Source organism: Artibeus jamaicensis, unplaced genomic scaffold (assembly GCF_021234435.1).
Source record: "Artibeus jamaicensis isolate MK-2021 breed Jamaican fruit bat unplaced genomic scaffold, CSHL_Jam_final contig_60, whole genome shotgun sequence".
NCBI lineage: Eukaryota > Metazoa > Chordata > Mammalia > Chiroptera > Phyllostomidae > Artibeus > Artibeus jamaicensis.
Genome location: NW_026521900.1, coordinates 10952796 through 10964806, shown reverse-complemented (window position 1 = coordinate 10964806; position 12011 = coordinate 10952796).

Genomic DNA, 12011 nt, shown 5'->3' with positions numbered 1-12011 from the left:
GGAAGGTTTTTGCAGGCCATAGCCACAATTTCTGAGCCCCCGTTAAAATAACAATTTCAAGGACAGATATTTTTTTAAAATTATTGTTGTTCAATTATAGTTGTCTGAATTTTACCCCCACCACTTCCCTCCACACCAGTCAAACCCCAGACTTACCTTAATGGAGATGAAATCAGCAACAGGCCTGGCATTCACACAGGGCTCTGTTTGTACAGAAACTCAAGACAAAGCTGCTCACCTGAAGACGTCACCAGAAGAGATGGTGTGAACTATATGATACAGAATGTAGCTCTTCCTCCGCAACACGCAGAGGAGGGCATTTCTTTTCCTCCTCGGATTCCTCTAGTTGTTTATGAAGACAGTTATAGGACTGAGCTCTGAAATTTTATTTAGTGAGTATTAGAAAGAGAAAACATTAGGTCTAGGGATCTAAATTTTTTATTGCAAAATATGAAGGATAGGGCCAAAGAGGATTAAAAAATTTTTTTTCAGTGAAATAATGAACATGTATTGTTTTTCTCCTACAAAAGAAAATCTTATTTCCTTTAGGATCTGCTCCACTGAACCCTATTTCCTTAATAACTTCAGTTCAGCCCTGGCTGGTGTGACTCAGTGGATTGAGTGCTGGCCTGTGAACTGAAAGGTCATCACTGGTTCCATTCCTGGTCAGGGCACATGCCTGGGTTGCAGGCCAGGCCCGCACCTGGAGGCATGTGAGAGGCAACCAAATGATGTTTCTTTCTCACATGTTTCTCTGCCTCTCTTTCTTCTGCCCCTAATAATAAATAAACCTTTAAAAAATAATTTCAGTTCAAACAGGCTTTCTGCATACCCCTCACATACCCCAGGCTGGAGTCTAACTTCTGGGGACTTAGAGAGGACAGGGGGAAAATGGGATGTCCTCGGAGGTCATTTCTTCACACAGGAATTTTCTGAGATGTGACAGGTCCTGTGTGGTTCTCACGTGTTGATCCATGCCCTACGTTCCCGTGTTATTGCTCAAACTGGCTACAGGGTGCCCCCAGGTCTAATTCTCTCTCTTGGTTAATTCTCCACCCCCTAGGGTAATGGGCAGTATTGCTCACTCACCCTAGTCATAATGTGAGCTTGATGGTTTTATGAGCCCTATATGCCTAGACCATCATACAAACTTGTCTACCCCAAAAGACATAATCAGCTTAAAAACACAAAGTTGATAAAGAATGAATAACCACAATATATAAAGAGCTCCTACAAAAAAATAATGCCCTGGCTGGTGTAGCTCAGTGGATTGAGCACGGGCCTGCAAACCAAAGGATCGCAGTTCGATTCTCAGTCAGGGCACATGCCTGGGTTGCGGGCCAGTCCCCAGCAGGGGATTCACGAGAGGCATCCATACATTGATGTTTCTCTCCTTCTCTCCTTCCCTTCCCCTCTAAAGATAAATAAAATCTTAAAAAAAAATAAGAAAAAGACAAGCAATAGAAAACCCAATAGAAAATCAAGCAAAGGATGAGGTAATTTTTTTTATAAAAGAGGAAACCCAAATAGCCAATTACATGAAAATATACTTATGTTAAGTCAGGGGGCTCTGTGTTAAGACAACAAAATACTATTGCATATCAATCAGATGGGCAAGAAATTTTAAATCTGATAACACGAAATGTTGCTAAGGAATTCTACAAACAAGGTGTCTCATTCACAGATTATGGAAGTGTAACGGGGACAGCAATCATTTTGGAAAACTGTCTGGCAGTATCTACTAGACCTGCATATATATACATCTATCACCCAGTGATGCCATCTCTAGGTATATACCTAACAGAAATGTGTACCGATATTAACCAAACACATGTACAAGAATGTTTACAGCAGCTTTATTCATAATAGCCCCAAGTAGGAAATTACCAAAATGCGTACTAACCAATGGATGAATAAATTGTGGTGTATTCACAACACTAAAGAGCAGTGTGTTGGAGACAAGTGTCTGTGGATATCTCGTGGTCCTGCGTGGTCTGGGCCTTCCGAGCAAAAGGACATGTTTCAAAAGCAGTTTTGAAAATTAGAGCTAGTGTATCTCTCTGGAGAGATTTCCAGACAATTTAGGATAATAAACCTAGAAATACCACTCCCACCCCCCAAACCAGGAGATTGTTTATATTCCAGAGTAACAAGTAATCTCCATTTATGGAGAGGAAGACAGCTTGACCCGTCAGCAGCTTCGTAAAAGCTCAGTCTCCTAATTTCAAGTTCCTCTCCTGTAGTTGCCTCCCACTGCATAGGCAGGAAACATCTGGCCTCATGCAAATTGGACCATGAAAAGCCAATTGCTCTGGCTGCTGCTTTTTGCTGTGAATAATAAATGACCTATTTTTATGAGACACAGGTCTTGTGTTTTGTGTGTGTATATGTGTAAAACTGCAGCAGGCTAACTTGTTAGCTTGCACATGGGGCAAAACTTCAGGTTCTAAGCATCAAAATGAACAGTTGTTCTGGCTGCTGTGTCTCAGTTGGTTGGGCATCGTCCCACAAACTGAAGGACCACAGGTTCTGTTCCCAGTCAGGGCACGTGCCTGGGTTGTGGGCCAGGTCCCCAGGTGGGCACGTGTGAGGAGCACCAGATTGATGTTCCTCTCCCTGTCTTTCTACTTCCCCCTCTCCTCTTCTTAAAAATAAATAAAATATTTTTTGAAACATAATTCTGTATGCGTAACATGGACAAATCTCCCAATGTGGAGCAAAAGAAGCTGCTAGACATAAAAGAACACATACCATATGATTGTCTTTATACAAAGTTTACAGATCAGGCTAAATTAAACCATGCAATTGTAAGTCAGGATCGTGGGTACCCTGTCGGGGACAGTGACTGGAAGTGGGCACAAGGGAGGCACATGAGGTGAGGTGCTGGTCACCTTGTTTCTTGATCTGGTTGCTGGTTACATGTGTATTCAGTTTGAGGAATTTTATAAGACTGTGCCCTTCTGTCGTGCACATTTCAGTGTGTATAACGTCTCGCTAAAGAGTTAAATATGTACTACAGCCAAGTGTATCAACAGGGACAATTCTCAAACCTACAACATCACCGGCGTTAAGACATTAAGACAGAAGAAAGACTGGCTGGTGTAGCTCAGTGGATTGAGCGCGGGCCTGCGAACCAGACAATCGCGGTTCGATTCCCAGTCAGGGCACATGCCAGGGTACATTGATGTTTCTCTCCCTCTCTCCTTCCCTTCCCCTCTAAAGATAAATAAATAAAATCTTTAAAAAAAAAAGACAGAAGAAAGAAAGTCGGACACTGTTGTATATAGTATGATACTTGTTTTCAACAAGTTTTTTAAAACATGCAAATATGCTGTTTATGGACCCCTAATTATATAATAGAAGAATAAAAACATGCAAGGGAATGATAGATAATCAATTCAAATGCAGTTACCTCAGAGAAAGGAGGGAGAGGTATAGAATTGGGTAGGGGAACCCATTGGGTAAATTTCAGCTGGAGCTGAAATACTTTGTTTCTTAAAGAAAAAGACTTGAGGCAAATTACAAAATATTGAACTCTGTTGGGAGAAAAGTTCCCAGATGTTCATTATATTACTGTCTCCCACAGATTATTGCGCATTTGGAATATTTCATAATTTAGAAGATTAAGAAGAATTCTGCTGGTGTTAAATTGATTTCATAGATTAATTTGGGGACACATTAATCCAATGTTGAGTCTTCATGTCCGGAACATTATATGTCCCCCATTTATTCAGGTCACTTTTTCTTTTCTGTAAAAATGTATAGAGCTTGTGGCCCTGGCTGGTATAGCTCAGTGGATTAAGCACAGGTCTGTGAACCAGAGAATCGCAGTTCAATTCCCAGTCAGGGCACATGCCTGGGTTGCAGGCTGGTTCCCTGCAGGCCAGTTCCCAGCAGGGGCTGCATGAAAGGCAACCATACATTGATGTTTCTCTCCTTCTCTCCTTCCCCTCTAAAGATAAATAAATAAAATCTTTAAAAAAATGTATAGAGCTTGTATTTTTTTGCCCAATGTATTGACAGGAAGTTGATGGATTTTATTAGCGTGATGAACAATATCCTTTTATTATGTTTTCTGATTTTGTGTCTAAAAGGAAAGGTATTTAATTTCTTTTTCAACCTTATTTCTGATCACCTTGCTCACTTGCTTCTCTTATTACTAGGTATAATAGTTTTTTCTTTTTAAAAAGATTTTATATAATAGTTTTTCAGATAATTTTCTAAGCGGATAATATCAATGGGCTTCAGTCAAAGGCCAACTGGTGAACAAGGTAGGGTTTATGAGCTCATAACAACAGGGGAGACAGCACATCGTGGAGAACTTCGGGGCATCTCAGTAAGAGGGGTTTCAGAAATGACATGATAGAGTGTGGGTTTGTGATAGATGATCTTAGGGAGGGTTAAAGAAGCAGGACTTTGCTCTGGATTTGGCTGCTGTCAGAAAGTAGGGTTAATTCTGCCCTGACTGATGTGGCTCAATTGACTGAATATCATTCAACAAAGCGAAAGCTTGCCAGTATGATTCCCGGTCAAGGCACATGCCTGGATTGTGGCCTGGTCCCTGCTTGGAGTGTGTGTGGGAGGCAGCCCGTCGATGTGTCTCTCACACATTGATGTTTCTCTCCCTCTCTTTCTCTCTCTCTCTTCCCCTCTGTCTAAAAATAAATGAATAAAATCTTTAAAAAAAAGAAAGTGCCCTGGCTGTTGTAGCTCAGTGGATTGAGCGCGGGCCTGTGAACCAGAGGATCGCGGCTCGATTCCCAGTCAGGGCACATGCCTGGGTTGCAGGCCAGTTCCCAGCAGGGGACACATGAGAGGCAACCACACATTGATATTTCTCTCCCTCTCTCCTTCCCTTCCCCTCAAAAGATACATAAATAAAATCTTTAAAAAATAAAATAAAAATAAAAAAAAGAAAGTAAGGATAATTCTATGATGGAGTATCTCAGTAATCCATGTCTGGAAGACAAAAAGAATGAAGCAGTAACTAGTAAGGAAACAGCAGTCACTCATATTAGACAGAGGGATGTTCAGTCATTTGTGTCTTGGACAATGTTCATGTTCTTGTCTGTGCCCAGGCTTAATTACAGAGTGGCTGTCTTTTTGTCTTAATTCATCATAGTCACAGAGTGAGCCTGTCTGCTGTTGATATTTTGTGGGCTTGTTCATGTTCAACAGAAGAATGCCGATGCCGAGCTATGAGTGCCAAGCCAGCCTCTCCTAACGCCAGGACCTAGGTGACAGCGTCAGTATGCCTTTTGTCCATTATTTTTAGAGAGGGGAAGGGAGGGAGAAAGAGAGGGAGGGACACATCAATGCACGGTTGCTTCTTGTGCGCCCCGCACTGGGGACCCGGCCTTCAACCCAAGCATGTGCCCTAGACTGGGAATTGAACCGGTGACCCCTTGATTCGCAGGCAGGCACTCAACCACTGAGCCACACCGGCCAGGGGCCCAAGTTAGTGTTGCGATCACCCTGCAGAGGCAGGGTGGATGCCCCCACACACCCAAAATTTACTTTGGATGTTAAGCCTTATGATGCCACACAGGCACCAAGAAGATATGAAAGGTTTATTATTCACATAATGAGACTCTCTGGAGACAGCAGAGAGGGGAGACTAGTTTGGAATTTCGTTGTAGTTAGTGGGTGGGGCCAGGGCAAGGGGTCCCACACACAGCTGGAGCTTTGGATGGTTTGAACTTCCTGCCAATGCCAAAGGAAGGAGAATCCAGCGTTTCTTTTTTTTAATATTTTCATTCTCACCCAAAGATATTTGTACTGATTTTTAGAGAGAGAGAAGGGGGGAGAGAGAGAGAGAGAGAGAGAGAGAGAGAGAGACATCAATCAGTTGCCTCTCACACATACCCAACCGGGGACCTGGCCTGAAACCCAGGAATGTGCCCTGACCAGGAATTGAATCAGTGACCTTTTGGTTTGTGGGACGATGCCCAACCCACTGAGCCACACCAGTCAGGGAAGAGGGGCATATTTCTTGAGTGAAGTTAAACAGTAGCAGCAAAATAAGTTGGAGTGTCTCTGAACAGAACAAACTTCCCTAATGTTAGCTCCCATTTCTGAAAGGCTAGGTCATGCTGATTCTGATTCTGTACTGATCTTAGCAAAAACAGTCTGTGAGGCCAATGGCCAATTTTTATAAGATCAGGGTTTGAGATTACTTTTTGAGGGAAATGTTAAGTACCAGAAGGGACCTATAGAAAGAAAGCTCCCTTCTGAGGTATTTAAAGGAACAGTTATAACCCTGACTGGGTGGCTCACTTGATTGGAGCATTGTCCCCATACACCCAAAGGTTGCAGACTTGATTCCCTGGTCAAGGCACATACCTAGGTTGCAGGTTCGATCCCTGGCTTGGAGTGCATGCAAGAGGCAGCCCGATCGATGTATGTCTCTCTGTCTCTTTCTCCCTTCCACTCTCTCTAAAATCAATGAACAAATCCTCGGCTGAGGATTTAAAAATAATAGTAAATAAAATAACAGCTATATTAATTTTTGTCAGTTTAAGGTAGTGTGTGTGTGAGTGTGTGTGTGTGCGCGTGTGTGTGAGACAGAGAGAGAGATTTAGTAATCAAATTCAGAGCATGTAGCCAGTCTGAGAAAACACACAGGAGAGTTTGTTTTTTTCTTAAGTGACAGAGGAGACCATAAGAGATCAAAGGTAACAGGGTGAGAATAAGGGAGATCATAGTGAGAAATACTTTATTTGGTTACCAGGTACAATAATAGTTAAAATTAATAGTATAATTAACAAAGAAAATAGTGCTGAAGAATCAGAAAAGTAATTGTTTTAAATTTATTTTTCAATTACAGTTAACTAATTTCAGGTGCACAACACAGTGATTGGACATTTATGTACCTTATAAAGGGACCACCCAGATAACTCCAGTTACATATCTGACAATATACACAGTTATTACAATACTACTGACTGTATCAGAAAATTAACCCTGTTTGGTGGTCTTGGGCAAAAGCTGTCCACCTTTGCAGTCATCAGCTTCTGGAGAATTCCTAACAATCCTCGGTTTGAAGCCTATTAGTAAGGTGTTTTCCATTGCTGCTCCAGGGTGGTTTTCCCTTTGATCGCGTGGGCAGGCTTTGTTTAGATGTATACATCAGACATGCAGACAACTGGAGGCGTCATCTGAGTCTCAAGAAGAATTAAATCACATTGTCCTCTAACAAGGTAGACTCTATGGTTCCAAGTGAAATTACCACTGTGAGGAGTCTGTTATTAACTCAGAAGTAACTAACTAGAGGCGGCCTCCAGAGGGATTAGGTCTGATTGCCATCAAGGCTAATGGCAACACTTTAGTCCTTGTAAATTTGAGAGATTATGGATGATAATGGCTATAGAATTTCTGATGTTTAAAACTATACAGAGTTTTTAGCTTTGACCAGGTGGTTCAGCTGGTTAGATCATTGCCCATCCACCAAAGTGGTGTGGGTTCGACCCCTGATCTGGGTGTACATGGGAAGAAGCAACCACTTGATGTTTTTCTCTCACATCAATGTTTCTCTCTCTTTCTCTCAAAACATCAATAAACATATTCTAATGGAGAAAAGAAGTAGCCAAGTAATAAATACATAAATACAGGCTGCAATAAATACAATAGAGGGAATGAATACGGTGTAATGTTAGAGAGTAATGTCTGCAGGCCTTGGCTACTATTTACATAAAACACTCAAGGGAGAAGCCGGTTCTGAATAAGGATCGCAAATAAGCATAGCATTGCAAATGCACTACAGAAGGAAGGATGCGTGTTGAATTTTCAACATCAATCTTTCATGGCTCTTAATTTTCCTCTTCTACCGTCTATCTCTTGGTCTTTCGGTATCCTCATATTTGAGATGCTTCTCTAAAATTATTTTCCAGGTTACTAATTCTGTCTTCTGTTGTGTCCATTCTATGTATTCAGTCCCGGGTCTATTGATTGCTCTTTTCATAACAGCCTCTTATGAGAGGAAATCAGGTGCGTTCAGGGTGATATGGCCATAGAAAGTAACAGCCTCTTTTTCAAAAGACTTTACTTATTAAAGTCTTTAGGTTCACAGTTTTAGGCAGTTTTAGGCAGTTTTAGGTTCACAGACAAGTTGAGAGAAATGAGAACATATATAACTGCACTTCACTTCCTTGAATATGCCATTTTGCTTCACCTTAGATCCTGTTCTTGCACGTTTCCCTCTGTCTGAGATGCTGTCCCCTTACATCCATGTTCCCCGGTAAGTCCTTCCCAGCCTTTAGTTCTCAGCACTGAAATCCGTTCTCAGAGGAAATTTTCCCAGATCCTGTTCACTAGGGGTGGTAGATCTTTCTTTCTTTCTTTCTTTCTTTCTTTCTTTCTTTCTTTCTTTCTTTCTTTCTTTCTTTCTTTCTTTCTTTCTTTCTTTCTTTCTTTCTTTCTTTCTTTCTTTCTTTCTTTCTTTCTTCCTTCCTTCCTTCCTTCCTTCCTTCCTTCCTTCTTTCTTCCTTTCTTTCTTTCTTTCTTTCTTTCTTTCTTTCTCTCTCTTTCTTTTCTCTTTTCTTTCTCCTTTTCTCTCCCCTCCTCTCCCCTCCCCTCCTTTCCTTTCCTTTCTTTTTCTAACTTTCTTCTTAGAGAGAAAGGACAAGAGGGAAAAAAGAGAGAAACATCAATGTGTGAGAGAAAGAAATGTCCATTGGCTGCCTCTTTACACCCCCCCCAACTGGGGACCTGACCCACAACCCAGGCACGTGCCCTGACTGGGAATTGAACCCGTGACCTTTTGGTTTGCAAGCCAGTGCTCGATCCTCTAAGCCACACCAGCCATGGCTGGACCTTCTTCTTCTTCTTTTTTTTTTAAGATTGTATTTATTTATTTTAGAGAGAGGGGAAGAGTGGGAGAAAGAAAGGGAGAGAAACATCAATGTGTGACAGAAACATCAATCATCTGCCTCTCATACTCACCCCAACCAGGGATTAGACCCACAACCTAGGCATGTGCCCTGACCTGGAATCAAACTGATGACCCTTCACTTTGTAGGACGACACCCAACCAAGCGAGCCACACCAGTCAGGGCTGGCTGGTAGATCTGTTTAACCACTGTGTACCTGAGAACTCGTAAGTTTTCTGTTTAAGGACTGCTAGATCACGGTCCAGAATAGCTGCTCAAGCCCAGAACTTCACCCACAGTACATGAGGCTTTTGCTCTATCTCCACATGCCCACCAATACTTGGTGTGATTCAATTATTGCCAATATGATGGGCATAAGGCACTATTTCACTGTTTTCATTGTTTTTCACCTTTCTAATCATGAGTAAAATTGAGCATGTCTTTGTATGTCTGATAACCTCATGGATTTCCTCTTGTGTGACCTGTCTGTTTCTATCCTTTGTCCAGTGGAGGGGAGGTCCTGTCTTTTTCTTGCTGACTTCCCAAAGTCCCCTTTATATTCTGGATCTTGCACCTCACTTCAGGCATGGCAAATATTTCCCAGTCGTCACCTCTGTTAACTTTGTGATGCAGTCTTTTTTTAAAATAGAAATTGTATGTTTTGATATGTACATTGTCATCAACATTCTCTCCTGTGGTCTGTGCTTTTGAAGTTTTATCCAAGAAGTCTTTCTGCATCCTTAGGTCACGTAGTATATTTTATTAACAGGTGACCTGTTAATTTACATGATTTCCTTTAACATTAAGGTCTTCAACCTGCCTGGAGTGGTGAAAGGTAGGGTTACAGCTTATTTTCTCCTTGTTTTGCTAACTCCATTTACCTTTCAGGCCTCATAACACAACCTAATATGTGACAGGTAAAGTCCATCTTCTGTACTCCACCTTTACAGAATTTTTTTAGCTATTTATATTCTTTTTAATTTTATTTTTTCAATTATAGTTGCCATTCAATGTTATATTTTACATATTTTTGAGTTTATGATACAATGATTAGATATTTATATAACTTATGAAATGATCCCTCTAATAAATCTAGTACCCACCCGGCACCATACATAGTTATTACAATATCATTGACTACATCCCCTAGGCTGTACTTGACATCCCTGTGAATATTTTGTAACTGCCTGTTTGTGCTTCTTAATACCTTCACCCCCTTCACCCAGCCTCCAAACTCTCTCCCATCTGGCAACCATCATTTTTCTCTCTATATCTGTGAGTCTGTTTCTATTTTGTTTGTTCATTTATTTTGTTTTGTGGATTCAACAAATATATGGTATTTGTCTTTCTCTGTCTGACTTATATCACTTGGCATAATACCCTCTAGGTCTCAAATGGTAAGATTTTATTCTTTCTATGGCTGAGTAATAGTCCACTGTACATATGTACCACATCTTCTTTATCCAGCCTATCGATAAACATTTGGGTTGCTTCAAAATCTTGGTTATTGTAAACAATGCTGCAAAAAACATAGGGATGCATGTAGCTTTTCAAATTAGTGTTTTGGATGTCTTCGGATAAATACCCAGAAGTGGAATTATTAGGTCTTAAGGTAGCTCTACTTTTAATTTTTATCCAGAATCTCCATACTGCTTTCCACAGTGGCTGCACCAATCTGCATTCCCACCAACAGTGCATGAGGGTTCCTTTTCTCCACATCCTCGTCTTGTTATTTGTTGGCTTATTGATGAGTTATTCTGACAGGTGTGACATGATATTTCCCCCTTTGCAGAATTGATTTAGATACTCACAGAGCTTTATTCTTTAATATAGATATTTCTTTATAGAGATATAATTGACATGCTATAAAGTTTACCATATTTTTAAAAGATTTTAATTCTTTTTGGGGGGGGCGGAGAAAGAGAGGGTGAGAAACATCGATGTGAGAGAAAAACATAGATTGGTTGCCTTTTACGTGCTCCCAACCAGGTACCAGGCCCTCAACCCAGGCATGTGCCCTGACCAGGAATCAAAAGGGCAGCCCGCCTGCCCTTTCGCATTGCAGAAGGACACTCAACTAACTGAGCTATGCTGGTCAGACCTAAAGCTCACCATTTTAAGGTGAACAACTCAATGGTTTCTAGTATGTTTGCTAAGTTGTGCAACCGTCCCCACTATCTGATACCAGAGCATTTTCACTACCTCAAAGAGAAATCCTGTACCCATTATTAGTTTCTCCCTCATGTCCCTGGCAACCACTAATCAGCTTTCTATTACTATGGGTTTGCCTATTCTGGACATTTCACATACAGTATGTGGCTTTTGTGTCTGGCTTCTTGCAGTTAGCATATTTTCAAGTTTCATTCATATTGCAGCATGTATCAGTACCACATTTCTTTTATGGGTGAGTAACATTCTGTTGAATGGATATACACCTCATTTTGTCTATCCATTCATCAGTTGATGCACATTTGGGTTGTTTCTACTTAATGGTTACTATGAAAAATGTTGCTTTTAACATTCGTGTACAAGTTTTTGTGTAAACTCTTTATATATGTTTAAAAAATAAGTTTTATTGATTTTCCTTAACATATTCAGCTGAGATTTAAATTGGGGTTATATTGAAATTATATATTAATTTGGATGTCATTGAAATCTTTAGAATATGAAATTGTCTCATCCAAGAGTATCAAATGTGTGTTCATTTATTCAGATCATCTTTTGTACCTTTCAATGGAGTTTTAACATTTGCTCTATAGAGGTCTAATATATCCCACTTATACTAGTTTTCTATTGTAGTGTAACAATATCACCACAAACTTCTCGGCTTAAAACAATATACAACAACATTGTCTTACAGTTTTGCAGGTCAAGAGTCAGGGTGTTGCTTGACTGGGTTCTCTGGGTCTCGCAAAGCTCAAATGAAGGTGTTATCTGGTTTCATCAGAGATCTGTATGGGGAAGGATCTGCTTCCAAGCTCAGGTTGTGGGAGGAATTTAGTTTTTGTGGTTGTTGGACTGAGGGCTTTTATTTCTTGCTGGCTGTCTCCTGGAGGCCACCCCTTGTTCCTTGCTGCATGAGGTTCCACGAAGTGGCCATTTGCTTCATCAAAGCCAGCAAAGGAGTGAAAGCCTCTTCCTTTG